The sequence below is a fragment of the Silene latifolia genome, chromosome 2, assembly GCF_048544455.1.
Source record: "Silene latifolia isolate original U9 population chromosome 2, ASM4854445v1, whole genome shotgun sequence".
Taxonomy (NCBI): Eukaryota; Viridiplantae; Streptophyta; class Magnoliopsida; order Caryophyllales; family Caryophyllaceae; genus Silene; species Silene latifolia.
In genome coordinates this window covers 186,143,321-186,164,708 of record NC_133527.1, presented here as the reverse complement: position 1 = coordinate 186,164,708, position 21,388 = coordinate 186,143,321, and the positions used below count along the sequence as shown (strand labels likewise).

General features: G+C 37.9%; 1 long non-coding RNA gene across 2 annotated transcripts; it reads right to left on the bottom strand.

Moving 5' to 3' along the window:
- Positions 1-1,508: 1,508 nt before the first annotated feature.
- On the bottom strand, positions 1,509-10,684 carry LOC141643791 (uncharacterized). Of its 2 annotated transcripts, XR_012543769.1 has the most exons (4): positions 10,534-10,684; positions 9,090-9,176; positions 3,129-3,215; positions 1,509-1,711 (listed from the first exon to the last, which is right to left on the bottom strand). It is a non-coding gene; the product is annotated as an uncharacterized LOC141643791 (long non-coding RNA). The 2 variants fall into 2 exon arrangements; XR_012543770.1 differs by lacking the exons at positions 9,090-9,176; positions 10,534-10,684 and adding an exon at positions 4,572-4,688.
- Positions 10,685-21,388: the final 10,704 nt, after the last annotated feature.

Below are 21,388 nucleotides of genomic sequence, written 5' to 3'. Positions count from 1 at the left end.
CTCGGATTTGATTAGTCACTAAGAGCGAATCTGTTTTCAACACAATATGCTCCGCCCGTCGCCTCTAGCTAACTCGACTCCAATTATCACCGCCTCATATTCGGATTCGTTATTTGAGGCCGAGAAGGTAAACTTCAAGGCGTACTCAAACTCGTTTCCGTTAGGGTGATGATAAGGATGCCGCTCTGAGCATTCGTGAGTGGAGGACCCGTCGGTATACACTTCCCACACGCCGGGATGTGATTCTTCTTGATACGTGCACTCGGCTAGGAAGTCAAGCGCTTGCCCCTTTATCGAAGGTCTTGGCTTGTCTTGAATGCCAAAGCCGGAGAGCTCCACTGCCCATTTGATAAGTCTGCAGGATTTTTCGAATTTTTCTAATGCTTTCTCCAATGGTCGTTTCGGTTAAGACCGTCACGGGATGCGCGTCGAAGTAGGGTTTCGACTTCCTTGCGGCAACGACGACGGCGAGGGTCGCCTTTTCGATTAGTGGGTAATTTCTTTCGGCGGCAAAGAAATGTATGGTGATAAAGTAAATTGGGTATTGCCGCTTATTTTCTTCCCCGACGATTACGATCGACCGTGGCCGAGGTAATCTAAGTATAGATATAGCGTCTCCCCCAAAGATCGGCCTGGATAGGTTCGCGGTGTCGGAAGGTGGGCTTTCGGTTGCTGAAAGCCGTGCTCTGTTCCTCCCCCCAGCTAAAGTTTTTATTCCCCTTCAACACTTTAAAGAACGGAGTGCTTTTGTCGGCCGACCGAGAGATGAAGCGGGCGAGAGCCGCCATCCTTCCGATCGGCGTCATAACCTCTTTTCGATTTCTCGGTTCGTAGGTCTAGTATTGCTTGGACTTTCTCCTGGATTGGCATCAATTCCCGGCGCCGACAAGCACGCCGAGGAACTTGCTTGCCGGACACCGAAGTTACATTTCTTTGGGTTAAGCTTCATTTTATATTTCCTTAGTGAACAAAATGTCTCGCCCAAATCGGCTAAGTGCTCATTTGTCGGACTTGCTTTTTACAATAGCATCGTCGACGTAAGCCTCGATGTTTCGCCCTTTTTTATCTTGGAACACTTTGTCCACCAACCTAGTGTAAGTTGCGCCAGCGTTCTTCAAACCGAACGGCATCATTTTATACATGAATGTGCCGTTACCGGTGATGAATGCGCATTTAGGCATATCTTCCTCGGCTATAAATACCTGATGATACCCTGAGAAGGCGTCTAGCAGGCTTAGCATAGTGTAGCCTGCCGTGGCGTCAATTAAACTATTTATTCGACGCAAGGGATATCAATCTTTAGGGCACGCTTTATTAAGATTGGTAAAGTTAACACACATCCTCCACGCTGTGACACCCTCAATTATTGCGGAAAAGTAAACACGTAATTCTACAGAAAAACTGACAGGGTATGTTTGTAATTGGTTCAACTAGCCAAAAACCTGTAATTTCAAAAATTTTCTAAACCAATCACAACATTTCCAAAAGGCGGGTGCCAAAACCTGCAATGCTAACGAACTACTTTACATGCCATAGCTAACGATAAGAAAATGTAATGATACAAACCCAAAATAGAAAAGGGAGACATATGTCCCTAAAATGTATGTGACATAAAAAGGGTTTAAGGGTCACAATGAAATAAAACCAGTCTAGGTCCCAAGGTTACTTTGCTCGCTAGCTCGTCCATGTACCCCATATATGCATCACCTACCTGTCATTCGCATTTTATACAAATACGAAAGCCACAGTCAGTGGGGAGTAACTCCGAGTTCTCCCAGCCACGAAATGTCATAATTAATATAACATGTAAACATAAGAATATGAATACGAATCACACACTGCCTTAGCATATAGATGCTAAGGCAATCGTGCTTATCATGTGAACAATAATATAACGCCACATAGTCCTAGCATGTGAATACTAGACCGACTCATACTACACTATCATGTGAATCACATAACATCCAGGAATCCAAACTCTATCAACCATAGCCGGCTTGCATCTCACCTTCTATGATTCATAGAATCACCATACAAGAAAGGGCAATATATCAAAGACAGGCATAAGTTCTTAGTACGGTCAATAGTCACTTTGTAACTCAAGTCTATACCACGAGGTAGGGAAGGTAATCGAACCGGTATCTTGGCTCAGCGGTTACTATTAAGAAAACATGGCCAAGAGACAACACAACCCTAGCCTAAAATCTGCAGACCTGACATGCGGATACACACCACCGCACCCAAGACTCACAACTTTTTTTAAAACAAAGTGAAGTGAGTACCCTAAGGACACCACCGAAGGGTTGGCTAGTACTTAAGCCGACCCCATACTATCAAAATAAGTACCCGAGGTCATGCCCCAACTTGGATAAACATCCACTAGTCGAAACACAAAGGCTATCAAGCGGTGAACATATACTCGTCAGAGACTATAAAGACCTATCTATGATGAAGGCCGAAATACTCACCTAGAACCTAGTCCCACTAGTCCCGACTTGAATATTTTAGCCCACACCACACATGACTCACCACACAAGTCAAGTAAGACACCCACTTAACCTTAAGAGGGCAAAAAGTCCTGCTTATCAATATAAATTCTAGCATTCTATCATGTGAAAGGCTTATAATGTCTATTTACAAAGATACAATCCCAACGAATCCTCAATAAGTATTCAATACTAATTTCTAATTCTAACAATAGTAACCATATTGAAGGCTTCAGGGGAAACTAGGGCCATTTCTACAATACAAGTCACTATTAAATTCAATAAGCTATACATGTGAACAAAAGCTTGATAAATGGCCTAAAACAAGAAAAAGGCCGATTATCTAAATCATTCAACCGAATTTTTACCCGCAACCCCACCTGCGGCAGTGCGGGTCAAATTGCGGTGACCAATCACTCAATTAATCGACACCGCATCGATCGAAAGGGACTAAGGCTCAGTTTTCGGCACAATCAACAAAACATTACAATTATCACCATAAAATTCATTTGAGCCTATTAATTACAATTTCATTTTGTAAACGATCCTAACATTATTCATTCATCTAAACACTTATCAAACAACAAGCACACATTAACTACTAATGTGACATTAATTCGTCGAGTAACTCGGAATAGTTACCTTACGCTAGCAAAGAGACAAGTAAAAACTTGAGAAAGCTTCTAAAACCCCAAAATTACTCTTCATCTTCAACCCCATATGAGTCACCTAAAATAATTATGTGAAAGGACGATATTAACGAATTATCTTTATATAAAATATGAGACGAAAATTAATTTAATTATATTTTAAATAACCCAAACTCATCCCACTTAGCCGACTAATCTCGGATACAACTACCAAGGTCAAAACTCAACAACATACATGTATCACCTATGATCTAAATTCCGAAAGAGGATCACTAACAAAGGTTTATACTTTATAATTCATACTATAAACTGACAAACTAATACATTGAATTAAAACCCAAAATAATACTTCCTTCCTTAAGACTAAGAGGTTAACAAAAATAACCGGCTAAAACTTTATGTGCACACCTCTTTGTACAAGAGTAGCTAATGGTTGAGGTAGGATTCACTCTACCTCATACGACTACTAAAGGCATTTTTTGTATGCCCGGCTCGCCACTCAACGGTTTATGAGCCAAACTTTAATTTTCTAATCTTATGGCTTAGAATTTTAGCGAATACGCTAAATAAAATGTACAAATTATACTCATGAAATTCTTGTTGGCTAATGTCCCTCAACCAACTACAAATACACTACCTCAGCCCCTTCTTTCATAAACATGATCCCAACATATATACTAAGCTTTATACTCCACATATTCAATACTCTTTTAGAACTTAGATAAATTGCAGTAAACTATAAACACTAAATTTGGTTAGTTTGGCGTAATCCATAGCTAACACCAACAATCTATCAACTTCACTTTGAACCATACGACAAATCGGCCAACTCTCGAGCCACCTTCACACAAACTACCCAATTCCTATGAACTCATCATTAATCCATATTCCCAAAACAGAGAAGTAAGCCGTTTCATATTGACCACCAAACAGTCCCAATTTAATGTATAAGACGGTTTTATAAAAACATACCCTCAGAATTAATCTAGTCTAATCCAAGTGTATAAAACGGTATTATTAAAAATTACTCAAACAAAACCCGTCTCCCAAAACATGACACGGCCTACACACACCTGAGCAGACCGCATGAGCAGCCCCCTAGCACCACTTCTCAGCAGCCTCGTCACCACCGTACAACACTCCCTTCACTTAGCCTCATACACGCCCCAACGAACCACCACACACAGTATAAAAACCGTGTATTGTAACCCCTATCCCAACAACCAAAACCCGACTACACCTTGCACACACACACGGCTGACAATCACACCACCACCAACCACCCGAGGTCACGGTCAGTCACGACCAAAATAACCCGCCTCAATAACAATAATCAAAAACCCCCAAATTAATTTCTAGGGTTAACAACAAATCGATATAAACACAAAATTCTAAGGTAATAGTCGAATTTAAAGAGTTAGGATGAATTACTTACGATCTAGGATGAAAAACGAGCTAGAAATTGTCACTAGAACCAGATAAAAGACCCTTGTTTTCCCTTCGTCGCTCGTCCGTTCTCACGCCGCTCTCCTCTCCCCTCTTCTTTTCTCTTTTTTTTTTTATTTGATTGATTGTCAATTAAGGCCATGTTCTATTATTCTTGAGTATATAAACAAATGGGTATTTGGGCAGCATAATGTCACGGCCCAATCGAGGCTTCAAGCGTTTTGTTTTATTTTAAAACCCGTAACTAATAACCCGTCTCACAATTATCAATCCCGACTCATAATTATATATAAAATATTAGGTGGGTGTGATGTGTTGTTAAAATAGGATAGGTCGAGGAAGGTTAGTCTCACAAGTAGAAATGTGACGGCCTATAGCTAGACGGAATAATGTCTCGAGTTTATTTTAACTTGAGACGGAAACTAATATTATTACTGTCACTATTATTATTACGGTCATTATTATTGTCACTATTATTATCCGACTAAAATACGTATACATTTATTTTTATATAAATTATGCCTTAAAGATATAATTAAATCGTACGTATTTTTATATAAACGAGCTTTTATGTAATACGTTTATAAAAATCGTGTTTGACATAAAATTAATTAAATAGAATAATTCAAAAATATATAATAAAGTGGTTAAACGGTTTAATAAATTTTAAATGTCAAAATGAGAAATTTGCGGGTGTTACAATCACCCCACCTTTTAAAAAGTTTCGTCCTCGAAACTTGAAAGTATAAATGAAAAGTTATAAAAATAAAATTGGAATTGGAATCGGTAACCAAAACATTTTAAAGGTTATTTATCGTAAGAATCAAAATTCTTCCAAAAGTTTCAAATAAAATTTTCCGACAGAACCAGATTCTCATCAAGGGAACGAAAGTGTTCTCGTTACGTATTCAAGAACATCACATTCCAAATCAGAGATAAGGTCAAAAGGCAAATCATTTGTATAAATCAAAAATCAAAATACCTTCAAAAACATTAATGAAGAGTTTTCAAAAATATAAGTCTCATTCATGGAACGGAATTGCCCTTGTCGTGCACCTAAGAGCGCTAACTTTCCATGTCAAAGACAAATTTAAAACAAAAATCATTCGTCGACAAGAGTAGAACAAGTTATTAAACGTTTCCAATAACTAGTTCTAACATCCGATCAACGTTAAAATCAAAATAAGAGAAAGGTAATCTACTCAAATTCTCTTTTGCAAAAAGCCAAAATAGAATTAAAGGTTTCACCTTTAAACTAAAAGGGGAGTTAAATTCCTGAAAATGTAACATTAAACTTTGACAAAGAAATCATAAATAGATCAAAGTTAACAGAAATTGGACAAAACTTAACGAAATCTCGGGTTTAGTAATTAAAATTACGATAAATGAGTTTATATTCAAGGAATGAATAGGGAACTAAATCAAATTTTCATTTTCAAATCTTTAAAAATAAGTTAGGTTTGCAGAAGTGACATAAACTTTTAAGAATGAATCGAAACTGGTAGCTTGAAAGTTTAAAAATTGTACCAAAAAGGAAAGTAACTTAGATAGCATAGAAACAAAGTATGTTAAGAGAGCTCAAACTTAAGCAACAAGAGAGCTATAATGAATTTCATAGGGTAGAAATTGAAGTCAAAATTACAAGGATGCCAAAGATAGAGTTTCACAAGATACGAGTGTCAAACTTAAAGGAGGAGCAAGATGAAGCGTGGAAAGGAGGTATGAACGGTAACGCTCATGATCAAGGAGAAAGGGAAATTAGACAACAAGGAAATGTCAGATACTCAAATCTCAAACAACAATGTCATAAGGTAACATCAATTTATGTATGGCTATCAACATCCTAAAGGTATCTCTTTCCAAAATCACATCATAAACCTTACTCCGTGTTTACTCCTAAGGTAACAACACTCAACCTAAGTCCTTCCAATATCACAACTTCTCAAAACCGGGGTTATAGGTCAACCAGAAACAACTCCACAAGCCAAATTATCCAACCAAGGTTAACACCCCACAAAAGAAAAAGAACTATCTAAAAGGCGTTAAGGGAGAATTAGCAAGGGTGAAAGGACAAGTTAGGAGGATACAAATGTAACTTCCTAGGAAGAAGAATAGAGAGTTTAGAAGAAGGATAGACACCAAGAGATTAAGAATAAGGCGAGATACAAAAAGAACGAGAAACATCTTCAAGGAAGTAGAAGCATTCTTCAAAGGTTGAACAAATCTTCAATCCTCAGCAAAAGGCACTAAATCTTGATCTTTTTAAAATATAAGTGTCCTTTCAATGGAACGGAGATACTCTTGGCGATCACTCAAGAACATCAATATTCCAATTCAAAGACATAAAAATACATTTTTACACCAACAAATGATAAAACTAATTATCAGACGTCTCCAATAACAAGCTTTAACACTAATTGACGTTAAAACCAGTGAAAAACATTAAAATATTTTCAAAACCTTTAGTTCAAATTTTTTTTTAAAAGGGTAATAATTCCATTAGCTATAGATAAGCTCACAGTCATTGATCCAAGAACGCAACAATTATTAAATGACAATCAACAAACAGGTTAGTACCTAACAAAGAGCAAACACAAAGAGACTACAACATAAGGTCCTAAATCTACCCATCTTACCCATCTCTCAAGTTTATTATTTTAAGGTCAAGTTATTTATATTGGGGTGCACAAACGTGCGTCGGGAGCAAATATGCTCTGATACCAACTGTGACACCCTCAATTATTGCGGAAAAGTAAACACGTAATTCTACAGAAAAACTGACAGGGTATGTTTGTAATTGGTTCAACTAGCCAAAAACCTGTAATTTCAAAAATTTTCTAAACCAATCACAACATTTCCAAAAGGCGGGTGCCAAAACCTGCAATGCTAACGAACTACTTTACATGCCATAGCTAACGATAAGAAAATGTAATGATACAAACCCAAAATAGAAAAGGGAGACATATGTCCCTAAAATGTATGTGACATAAAAAGGGTTTAAGGGTCACAATGAAATAAAACCAGTCTAGGTCCCAAGGTTACTTTGCTCGCTAGCTCGTCCATGTACCCCATATATGCATCACCTACATTGTCATTCGCATTTTATACAAATACGAAAGCCACGGTCGATGGGGAGTAACTCAGAGTTCTCCCACCACGAAATGTCATAATTAATATAACATGTAAACATAAGAATATGAATACGAATCACACACTGCCTTAGCATATAGATGCTAAGGCAATCGTGCTTATCATGTGAACAATAATATAACGCCACATAGTCCTAGCATGTGAATACTAGACCGACTCATACTACACTATCATGTGAATCACATAACATCCAGGAATCCAAACTCTATCAACCATAGCCGGCTTGCATCTCACCTTCTATGATTCATAGAATCACCATACAAGAAAGGGCAATATATCAAAGACAAGCATAAGTTCTTAGTACGGTCAATAGTCACTTTATAACTCAAGTCTATACCACGAGGTAGGGAAGGTAATCGAACCGGTATCTTGGCTCAGCGGTTACTATTAAGAAAACATGGCCAAGAGACAACACAACCCTAGCCTAAAATCACAAGCAGACCTAGACATGCGGATACACACCACCGCACCCAAGACTCACAACTTTTTTTAAAACAAAGTGAAGTGAGTACCCTAAGGACACCACCGAAGGGTTGGCTAGTACTTAACTGACCCCATACTATCAAAATAAGTACCCGAGGTCATGCCCCAACTTGGATAAACATCCACTAGTCGGAAACACAAAGGCTATCAAGCGGTGAACATATACTCGTCAGAGACTATAAAGACCTATCTATGATGAAGGCCGAAATACTCACCTAGAACCTAGTCCCACTAGTCCCGACTTGAATATTTTAGCCCACACCACACATGACTCACCACACAAGTCAAGTAAGACACCCACTTAACCTTAAGAGGGCAAAAAGTCCTGCTTATCAATATAAATTCTAGCATTCTATCATGTGAAAGGCTTATAATGTCTATTTACAGCATACAATCCCAACAGAATCCTCAATAAGTATTCAATACTAATTTCTAATTCTAACAATAGTAACCATATTAAAGGCTTCAGGGGAAACTAGGGCCATTTCTACAATACAAGTCACTATTAAATTCAATAAGCTATACATGTGAACAAAAGCTTGATAAATGGCCTAAAACAAGAAAAAGGCCGATTATCTAAATCATTCAACCGAATTTTTACCCGCAACCCCACCGCGACAGTGCGGGTCAAATTGCGGCTGACCAATCACTCAATTAACTGACACCGCATCAGTCAAAGGGACTAAGGCTCAGTTTTCGGCACAATCAACAAAACATTACAATTATCACCATAAAATTCATTTGAGCCTATTAATTACAATTTCATTTTGTAAACGATCCTAACATTATTCATTCACCTAAACACTTATCAAACAACAGGCACACATTAACTACTAATGTGACATTAATTCGTCGAGTAACTCGGAATAGTTACCTTACGCTAGCAAAGAGACAAGTAAAAACTTGAGAAAGCTTCTAAAACCCCAAAATTACTCTTCATCTTCAACCCCATATGAGTCACCTAAAATAATTATGTGAAAGGACGATATTAACGAATTATCTTTATATAAAATATGAGACGAAAATTAATTTAATTATATTTTAAATAACCCAAAACTCATCCCAGCTTAGCCGACTAATCTCAGATACAACTACCAAGGTCAAAACTCGCTGAACATACATGTATCACCTATGATCTAAATTCCGAAAGAGGATCACTAACAAAGGTTTATACTTTATAATTCATACTATAAACTGACAAACTAATACATTGAATTAAAACCCAAAATAATACTTCCTTCCTTAAGACTAAGAGGTTAACAAAAATAACCGGCTAAAACTTTATGTGCACACCTCTTTGTACAAGAGTAGCTAATGGTTGAGGTAGGATTCACTCTACCTCATACGACTACTAAAGGCATTTTTTGTATGCCCGGCTCGCCACTGCGGTTTATGAGCCAAACTTTAATTTTCTAATCTTATGGCTTAGAATTTTAGCGAATACGCTAAATAAAATGTACAAATTATACTCATGAAATTCTTGTTGGCTAATGTCCCTCAACCAACTACAAATACACTACCTCAGCCCCTTCTTTCATAAACATGATCCCAACATATATACTAAGCTTTATACTCCACATATTCAATACTCTTTTAGAACTTAGATAAATTGCAGTAAACTATAAACACTAAATTTGGTTAGTTTGGCGTAATCCATAGCTAACACCAACAATCTATCAACTTCACTTTGAACCATACGACAAATCGGCCAACTCTCGAGCCACCTTCACACAAACTACCCAATTCCTATGAACTCATCATTAATCCATATTCCCAAAACAGAGAAGTAAGCCGTTTCATATTGACCACCAAACAGTCCCAATTTAATGTATAAGACGGTTTTATAAAAACATACCCTCAGAATTAATCTAGTCTAATCCAAGTGTATAAAACGGTATTATTAAAAATTACTCAAACAAAACCCGTCTCCCAAAACATGACACGGCCTACACACACCTGAGCAGACCGCATGAGCAGCCCCCTAGCACCACTTCTCAGCAGCCTCGTCACCACCGTACAACACTCCCTTCACTTAGCCTCATACACGCCCCAACGAACCACCACACACAGTATAAAAACCGTGTATTGTAACCCCTATCCCAACAACCAAAACCCGACTACACCTTGCACACACACACGGCTGACAATCACACCACCACCAACCACCCGAGGTCACGGTCAGTCACGACCAAAATAACCCGCCTCAATAACAATAATCAAAAACCCCCAAATTAATTTCTAGGGTTAACAACAAATCGATATAAACACAAAATTCTAAGGTAATAGTCGAATTTAAAGAGTTAGGATGAATTACTTACGATCTAGGATGAAAAACGAGCTAGAAATTGTCACTAGAACCAGATAAAAGACCCTTGTTTTCCCTTCGTCGCTCGTCCGTTCTCACGCTGCTCTCCTCTCCCTGTCTTCTTTTCTCTTTTTTTTTTATTTGATTGATTGTCAATTAAGGCCATGTTCTATTATTCTTGAGTATATAAACAAATGGGTATTTGGGCAGCATAATGTCACGGCCCAATCGAGGCTTCAAGCGTTTTGTTTTATTTTAAAACCCGTAACTAATAACCCGTCTCACAATTATCAATCCCGACTCATAATTATATATAAAATATTAGGTGGGTGTGATGTGTTGTTAAAATAGGATAGGTCGAGGAAGGTTAGTCTCACAAGTAGAAATGTGACGGCCTATAGCTAGACGGAATAATGTCTCGAGTTTATTTTAACTTGAGACGGAAACTAATATTATTACTGTCACTATTATTATTACGGTCATTATTATTGTCACTATTATTATCCGACTAAAATACGTATACATTTATTTTTATATAAATTATGCCTTAAAGATATAATTAAATCGTACGTATTTTTATATAAACGAGCTTTTATGTAATACGTTTATAAAAATCGTGTTTGACATAAAATTAATTAAATAGAATAATTCAAAAATATATAATAAAGTGGTTAAACGGTTTAATAAATTTTAAATGTCAAAATGAGAAATTTGCGGGTGTTACACACGCCCCTGACGATTTCCTCACCATTACAACATTTGCTAGCCACTCAGGGTAACACTACTACAAATGAGCACTTGGGCCACGGCTTAATTCGTGGCGCAAGTACTAAATTTCCGTGGCTAAATCATTTTGCCACGGGAATACCTTCCGTGGCGCAAGTGGCCGTGGCAAAGGGATAGCCACGGGAAAAACAAGAATGTGGCTATTATTGAATTTTTGGCCACGGATTCTCTTGTGGCTAATAACTCCCGTGGCCAAAGAAATTTCCCGTGGCGAAAAAATAATTCCCGTGTCAAATAATATATATGAAAATTAAATAAATAAAACGTAAAATAATTTATTTATTTTTCACAATGGGTATTTTATCATATACGGAACCGTGACAATCTAGGTAATTGTTTCGCTAGTTAACTTAATTCATTTGAACGTTATTTCGTTTCACGAGTCATGCATTTGTGAGCATCGGAGAGGCTTCCCAGGAGGTCACCCATCCCAACACTACTCTCACCTGAGCACGCTTAACCGTAGAGTTATTTTAATGTGCCACCGAAATTGAATGTTACCTTTGTTGATATAATTAGCACTTTGAATCCTTTTAAGTTTATTTTTTTACTTTCAAATCTTACCTTTAGTACTATTTAATTACATAAATGTTACATGTTTTACAATTTTTGCGGGAAAAACATTATTTTGGCCGAAACAATTAAATTTTCGACATTAACCTCCTGATTAATGATTTTGACATCATTTTTTTTGCCCAAGTCAGTAAACCATTTTCTCCAAAAAGTAAAATTAGTTGTGTTTTCCTAACATTTTTTTATTTCTTTTGTTTAGCGACATACTTATTTTCATTTCTCATGTACTCATTTTTTTCTTATATTTTTCTTCGCAAATTCTATTGTATAACTGTTGTACCTGCGATATGAAAAATGAGACCATTTTTTGGTAAAATAATGACCGCTTTTTATAATTAAAGGTCTTTTTTCCCCAAAGTGATCACTATTAACAAAAAAATAGTCACTTTTTTACCCAAAACCACGAAAAAGATTATTGTACAAAAGAATCGCTTATTTTCTTAAACTGATTTCTCTTTGTTATGATTTATCGTTTTTTTTCTTAAAATTTTCACATTATTGCACATGTGACTTTAAATTATTATAATTTATATATTTTTCCGTGTGATGCGCTCATTTTCAATGAAAAAAAATTTCCCAATTGTTTTCCTCAGCAAGTTAAATTTTACGTAAATTTTTCACGGTACCCTCAAATTTTGACAGATTACATATGGTACCCTTTTTTTAAAGTTTTTACATATGGTACCCCTGTATTTACGTTTTTCAGTCTCAGAATACCCTTTGACAAACTTCCGTCATAACGCCGCTACTCATATGCCTTGTGACGCCTTTTTTTGTTATCTAATACACTATCAATTCATCATCTAATAATACCTAAATCCTTATTTTGTCTAATAAACTAACATTTAGTACCTAAATAATATAACAATAAAAACATAACATACACAATTACTCATCAAATTACTTATAGGAGTAACGACGTTATGACGAAATTTCCCCAAAGAGTATCCTGGGAATGAAAAAGGTAAACACAAGGGCAACATATGTAGAAACTTAAAATAAGGGGTACCATGCGTAATGTGGGAAAGTTCGAGGGTACCATGGGAAATTGCCGTAAATTTTATATCAACTTCAAATTTTTCTATAAATATCCTACAAATAAAGTTGGAAATAAAATTTTGAATGAAATAGTTTAACAATATATTAATTTTAGATTTTCAAAGATAGATGGTAAATAACTTTTTTATTCAATTTGATATGCTATATCTTTAAATGTGATACGATCATTTAAGATTGTTATTCAAGATTATAAAGTTTAATTTAGAAAAGTAAAAGAAATTCACGACTTTAATAAACAGAGTATATATTAAAACAATTTTTTTAAATTATCAATATTTTGAAAAACCTACAAAACATAAATGTGATCTGTAAAAAATCAAAAAATTAGACGATAAACTTTTCTTTGCTTGAATATAAGTTTATAAAATTTTAAAATTTATTATTAAAGTAAATAAAACAATAAAAAATATTAATTAAATTAATCAAAGTGTTTCTAAATTTTTATATTCAAATGTATTTTCATATTATTATATTTGATTAAATTTCATTCAGATTTAAGTCGGAAAAGATACTCGCCACGGGTGTTTGTTTGTTCGTGGCTAAAAAAATATTTGCCACGGAACAATTCATGACTAAATAAAATTTCGCCATGGGTGTGACATATGCCGTGGCTAAAATGATTATTTGCCACGGGTGTAGCCTAATTCGTGGCGGAAGTGACTTTTTGCCACGGGAAAAGTTATCCCGTGGCATAAATTTTTTTCCAAAATAATGAATAAGTTTTTCCCGTGGCTAAGCAAAATTTAGCCACGAATTATGAGTTCCCGTGGCATAATTCGTGGCGCAAGTGATGATTTGTTGTAGTGTAAGTACAAGACATGATAAAGCCCGCCGCTAATAATTTGTCTACTTCAGCTTTGATGGCCTCATCCTTCTCGGCCGAGGAGTTCCTCATCTTCTGCTTGACCGGCCGAGCGGTGGAGAGTACGTTCAGCTTGTGAACGATCACCTCCCGCTCACGCCCGGCATCTCGGCGGTGAGTATGCGAAGACATCTTTGTTCTTCCTCGGTGGTCTAGGAGATCGGCTCGAATTTTGGCTCCGGTCGACACCGACGATTCACGGTGCGCCCGGGTCAATTTCCACTTCCTCGGTCTCGGCTCCTTCGACCATGCCGACATTAGTGTTCATCGGATCGCCCTCCTGCTGCAAGGATGGGCTCTTCCCCTTCTCCGATTTTTTCGCCACTTTGAGGGATTGCATGTTGCACCCCCTGGCAGACACTTGGATATTGACTACTTCATCTCTCTCGTCCTTTGAGACGAGCTTTTGTGCTTCCCCCCGGTCTGAGACGTACATCAATGTCAGGGCCCGGATGGACATCACTGCATCGGCCTCGCTCAAAGTGACCCGGCCTATGAGAACATTGTAGGCAGACGAACCATCGATAACCACGAACTCAGATAAAACATTTTTAGCCGCATCCGCTTGGCCGAACATCACCGGCAGATCCCGATTGACCCCGGGGTACCAGGCCGGCCCCGGAGAAGTCAGATAGCGGGTTAGTGCGGAGCTCGGTCTCCAATCTTCAGACCGAGATTAAGAAAGCACTCCCTGAACATGATGTTCGTGTAAGCGTCTGTGTCAATCAGGCACCTTTTGACCAAGTGGTTGGCTATATCCGGGTGGACTACAAGCGGGTCGGTCGGGGGGCGACGACTCCCTCGTAGTCCTTCTTTCCAATGGTTATATCGGGGATGGTGGAAGCGGGGATCGCTGTTTTAGGCACAAAGTTGATGGCTTGGTATAGCTCATTTAGATGTCGTTTGTGCCCATTAGCTGACCCACCGTTCTCGTTGCCCCCGATGACAACCTGGATTACTCCCATCCGTTGGAAAACTGATTTTCTATTCGCCCCATCGGCGCTTGTTCCTGGGCCTCCAGCTACATACTTGCTGAGGCTCCCCTTTCGGATTAGCTCTTCGATGGCGTTCCTTAAATGTCGACAGTTGTCAGTTTTATGGCCGGTATGGCCGTGGTACTCGCAAAACTGGCTCGTGTCACCGTCCCCCCTCGCCTTGGGGGGCCTTGCCCACTTTTGTCCATCATTCTTGCTTAGGGTAAAGACCTCGGCCGGAGAGGCGACCGGGGGGTGAGACTTCGTACCGCTTCGGTAGTATGGTCCCGAACTCCCCCCGGCGCCCGCCGAGTGCTATTTCCTATTAGATCTTTCAGGCCGTGACCTATTCCCGTCACGGCGACCTTCATCTGTGTTGTCCCGGTGGCTCTTCCTCTCTGGGTGCCCAGCTTCACTGTGGCCTACCCAGGTTTTGTGATAGTCTTCCACCTTTACGGCTCGGTCGGCCATCTTTCTGGCGGAGTCCAGGTTGAGGTCCTTGCACTGTTGAGGCTGGTGTCCTCTACAGTTAGTACAATAACATTTAAATCTCTAAAAGGATCAAAGGGTATACTTTTGTATTATTATCAGTTGGTCCACGTTTATCAATAACGGTTGGCTTGCTAGATAAGTTTGACGTTATTGTCATACAGATGGCGGTGATCAACTGGTCCCTAAAAGTCACACCTATAGGATACGTTTGAGAAATGTGACAAGATGAAAATACATCATGTTGATGCCTAATATGACTAAGCGATTAGTCGGAGTTATTATTGACTAATAATTAGTCAAACGCGATGTTGAGATATTTATTTAATACGGATTAAATAATAATGGCTAAGGCGAATTAAGCAGTTAATTCGTAAATTGAATATAAACGATTATATTTAATTAATGTATATTGAATTAATTAATTATACAATATTGTCATTGTCGGACAAGTATTAATATATAGACTGAGTCATGTTACTAGTTGATATTTTAATAACCGATAACCGATGACGATTTATAATAAAATCCCGTCATATACATTTTAGCGATACGAGTCGGACCAAGAGTTAAAAAATAAGGAGGAAGTGAAAGCCCACTCCCTCCCCTTGCTCACGGTTTGGACCGAGTGAACAAAAGGAGAGGCTCTCTCTCCTTTTGACCTAATCTTTGTCATTTGCACAAAAATTAGGGTTTCGGAAAAATTTCCTCTGAAATTCTAGATCTCACACAAAACCTCACAACAACTCTCTCAATATTGCAAGTCAATTAGAGAGTAATTTCTAGCACAAGGGGCATAGTCTCTCACACGGTCTTGGGTGCAACGATTAGGAGGAAATCTACATTGATTTCTGTTCACTAGGCCGAATTGCACAGGACCCGAGTTTGATTCTTATTCTTTATCGTTTCTCTTGTATTTTTCGTTTATGACATTTTATCACATGTTAAAATTTGCGTTATAGTCCTAAATTTTAAGGGTTTTATACGGATATTACCCCACACGCACTTGATCAGCTCGTTTTTGAACTCGCCTTTCGGGAGGCCTTTCATCAGTGCGAAGGCCGCCAGCTCGGTGTTCAGCTCACGGATCTGCTTGAACCTTAGCGTCGAACCTTTTCACGTAGCCGGAGGGACTCGTCCTCCCCCGTCGGATAGTTAGGAGATCGATGTTTCCACGACCCTTCTCTTGTTGCAAACATACTTGGGCTATGAAATTGTCTCTCAAGTCGGCATAACAAAGATATCTGGAGCCATTAGGTAGCCCCTTGTACCAACTCTGAGCCATCCCATGCAGGGTCGTTGGGAAGACTCGGCACCACACCTCATCAGGCTGCTCCCATACCGACATGTACGACTCGAAAGCCTCGGCATGGTCGGTCGGGTCGCTATCCCCTTTGTATGATAAGGGCGGCGACTTCGGCTTAGTCGGCACACGGGGATCTCGAGGACATAGGTGCGAGGGGTTGTCGACCACGTGTCGAATGACACGCAGCGATCGGCTCATCGCAACCTTAGTCCGGCTTCTCTCCCTCTGGCGGGAAGGGCTTTTTGTTGTCCGACTTTGGTGAGTCGGGCTTCTTTCATTCCTTTGAGGGTGGCCTCGTTGTTGCCGCGACGACGCTGTCCTCCCGCGAGTGGAGGAAGGACTCAGGTCTGCCACTGGCACCACGGGCTCTGCTGGCGTTTTAGCACGCCCAGCTCCTTGTATCGCTCCGGACAAGTTGTTCGGAGTCACTCTATGGGCCCTGGTCACCTGTGGATGCGCTGCCGTCCCCGTCGCCGTGACAGGGGTAATCGGCGTACTACCCATCAGGTCCAGGAATAACTTTAATTTGGCCGCATCGACCACATGTCCCATGACAGTGACTTGGTCGGTAGGCAGCGGTGTTTCTGGCTCTTTCGGCATCCCATACGCCGGTTCGGTGACTCGGCGGTGGTGGGGATCGCCGATCTCGAATGCGGAACGTGTCATCCTGGAAAAATGCAGTTCCTTCACTCACAGTTTCTTGTTGCTTTGACATCTTCTTAGCTTGCTGAATGGTTTTTTTTTTATTATTTTTTTTTTTTTTGGGAATGTAATTGACTAGCTTTTAGTACGTGTTTCCCCACAGACGGCGCCAATTGTTCCGGGTGTAATTCCGGAGCAGGATTGTGACCACTTGAGCTTGTAGAATGATGTCGTTGCTTGTCTCTTCCTTTCACTCTTTCCTGTAAAGATGAACAAACTGAGGGCTCGGCTTGGGGCCGAGCGTACTCACTCCGGCGCTCAAGTCAGTAAACTTAGAGAGATAAGTTGTATGTTTAACTTGGCAAAGTATATTGTAGAGAGATAAGGGAGTTTTATACCAGATTCAGATGTTTTCAAGTCCTTTTCTCAATGAGAGATGTGGAGTATTTATAGACTTTCACCTTTTATCGCGTAGTGGCCAAGTGGCCAAGTGGCGTAGCAGGTGGAAAGACTGTCTTACCCTCGGCCGAGGGATCCATGACAGGCCGGCAGGCCTAGTTGACTCCATGCCCAGGGGACTGGATGTGAGTACACGGATATGCCTCTCGGCCGGCTAGTTGCCGAGCCGAGACCCAAGTGACAGGCCGGCATGCCTTGTCGATTAGGCCGTTTTTCCTTTGACTTGTTGTCTTTTAGCTTTGACCTTGGTCAATATGTTGACTCGGTCAGCGGGTGCAGAATATGCACACTTATATAGATAATATACCTATATTACAATTTACAACTCTTAATATTGTGTATGTTGTGACTCCAACATTGTAAAACTCTTAAAGTATATGATTAAATTACTTATTTATTTTATTCTTAGATAATGTAGATAAAATCCTAATGGTGGGATTAAATTGAATTCTAATGTATTAAGTACAAATTGCACAAACTTACTCACTTTTATTTATTAACTAAGAAAATACATATATTTTTAATTTAAATTATAAAACAATCAAATAAAATTAAAAAAATAGAGTTTTTAAATTATCTAAAATATAATAAAATAACGTAATTTATTTTCGCAGTACAAATTTTAGGTTTTACACAATACAGTGTTTTTTATAAAAACTTTTCATTATCATGCCCCTGGCTAAAAGATATTCTTTAATTTCAAGTTTTTTCATTTTACATAAAAAATGGTAATCACAAGTAATAAAAATAAGTTTATTGTGTGTGAGACCATTTAGCAGTTTACATCAAAACATGGTATCACGTAAACACGTATCCCTATTGACTTTAAATGTCGATACATAAATACATTAACTATTTACGTTTTTTTACAAGCTCACTCAAAAACAAAACATTTTAATTATCCGAGCAACACGGACATAAAATCAATTAATAGATCATACAACCAGTTGTACCCAGTTGTATACTCTAGAACCCGAGCTATATAATAAAGTTTTCGAGTTTTGTTTTAAAGAAGTCGAGCTATACCATAAAATTCTTTGAACTCACTCACTCAAACATTAAAAAATTAACATTAAAAAAGTTCAACAAAATTATACATAAGCTCGATAAGATATAACTTGGTTGTATGATGCTATTATACCACTAGAGGTATAATGTTATTTGTGACATAAAATCTAATTATATACAAGTAGAATACAAGAGATGGGACACCATAAAGCAAAATGTAAGACACCCAATATAATAAAGAACTCCTCTCACTAAGAGAATAAAATAAGCTTTGAAGAAACAAAAGTAAAGACTAATACTCCGTACACGGTTGTCTACCAAATTCATAATGCTTATAAATATTGGATAAATATCAATATTCAACATTAAATATTTTAGTAACTAATCAATTATAAAAATCCAAATTTTTGTTCAATAAAACACTTTAACTGCATTTTCTCTTCTTTTATTTAAGTTACTGACCTATATCACTCAAACTAGACATCACTCTAACTAGACTCCATGTAACTAGACTTTGTTTAGTCTTATATATTCAACTAATGAAATTATATTTATGCGTGAGCTTACTCATTTAGCCTCAAATGCACCCATGATTCTCACGGGTATGAAAACGAGCTAGTTTATTTATTAAAAAGCATTAAAAATAAATTTCGGTTTTTCTCCTTCATTTAAATTTTGGTTTTATACTGCTATTGAATTTGGGTCCTTTTTTTTTTTTTTTTTTTTTTTTAAATCTTGACGAACATGGAATAAATGGTCAAAGTAGCTAGACGACATAACAGTACAGAACTACAGATTGTAAAAACCCACAAGTGGCCTCTAGATTTTATTCAAGATCTTGATGTTGATAACGTACATAAAACTGGAAAAAAACACTTGGACACATTATTTAATTTACAAACATGAGAAACATAACTGAAGAAGGACCCATGACGACGATAAAGTAAAGAAACACGCAAACGGTACGTAGCATCAAGATCTTCTACACGACGATTAATCTAAAGGCCAAACATGAAACCACTACACAGGTACAGAAGCATCGTCCCCATCCGCCGTCACCTGAAAACACAACACACCATGCACACTAATCATTATATTTTTTCATCTCAGTCATTTGTTTAAATCTCGCAATAAACAATGGGTCAAATTAAATAGTTACTATTACGGAGTAGTTTTTTCAATTCTTCCTATAATTACTCACATTACTCTCTCTGTCGCGGTCATTTTTTTGGTATCTTTTTATTCAGAATTGTTGTTTTGGAAATTAAATTGTTCTAGATTATTGAGAATTTGAGGTGATAATAAGTTTCGAATCATTAGAATTTCGTAAAAGTAAATTTCACGGGTTTTAAAACTAGTTAACGTTATCAAATGGAGTAGATAGATACCTGAGAAGGTGGCACTGGAAATTCACGAGGAAATGCACGGATAAGCAAATTATCTTGTGTAGAAATAGCAGCCATTTTCTCTCAACGCTAAAGACTTTGTTTTTGTTATTGTTATTGTTAGTTTGATTTGTACTCCTAACCTTCACTTATTGTTCTCTATATATATGCCATCCCTAATTGAGACGTGGCTGAATTCCAAAACCATGTGTCTAACTATAATCGCCTACTGCTGCGAAACCATGCATACCAATTAACAAATGTCTGACTAAGCAAGAAGAGAGCAAATGTCAATTATTGAGCATGCATGCCATTGCCATACAAATGTCTGACTAAGCTATTAGTCTTCTATAAGACCATATATCCGTTTCAGCATTTAAACGGGTTAAATATTGATTATTCCACTTTTGTATATAGGACAAATATTTTGCTTTTTCCTATACGGTTTACTTCTGTCTTATACCAGATATTCGTGATAAAAATGAAGTGGTTGAGCAACCCGGAAGCATACTAGACATGCCAATGTCGATGTGAAGCTAATGTCTGCCGTTAGTATCCTGAGTAGTGTCAATACCCTAAGATCGAATATAATATCCGTTGTGTGCATAGGTTTCGACAAACTATTATGATGGTTTATGCTATAACTCGGAAAAGTTGTGATGTGAGTTATTCTATATATGTGGCGTTGAGGACTTTTATAACGGGTTGCGTACTTACTTACATATAAGCATGTCTCTCAAGTCTCAACAATGGCTGCTAACAGCGGTTGCTCGATATCATCAAAGCAAAAGCTAGCTATGATATTTGGCTTTGAATTGGAGTTAAGTGTACTTTAAGGACCTAAAGTATACGCCTCGAAGTATAAAAGTAAGACTTTTCATGTAAAGACTTATATAGGTGAGCATAAATGTAGCAGGAAACAGCCGTCTATAGCTAAAGACAGGTCAAATAGCTTGAAAGTGGTGACATTTTTTGCCCCCACCACCCGACTTGTTGTTTGTCCTATTATGAATGTGGTATTGTATTTGGTCTGTGTTTAGTTATAGACGGATATGTGCCGTCTATAATGAGATTTCGTGCAGGAAACATGGTAAAAAAAAAAAAGGGTTGATCCTATATGTAAAATGAAATTAAATTCTAAATTCATGTAGGTGTAAAATGTTGCTCATGTGAGTTATTGTTTTGGTGTTGACCAGTAGTATCCTGTCTTGAACTCATATGAATCACAAAATTTGGTTGTTAGAGATTTGAGTCTTTCATTAATTTTTTGTTTTTTTTTTTTTTTTGGTGACGCAATTTTTACAGAATCAAGACTGAAACCGCGA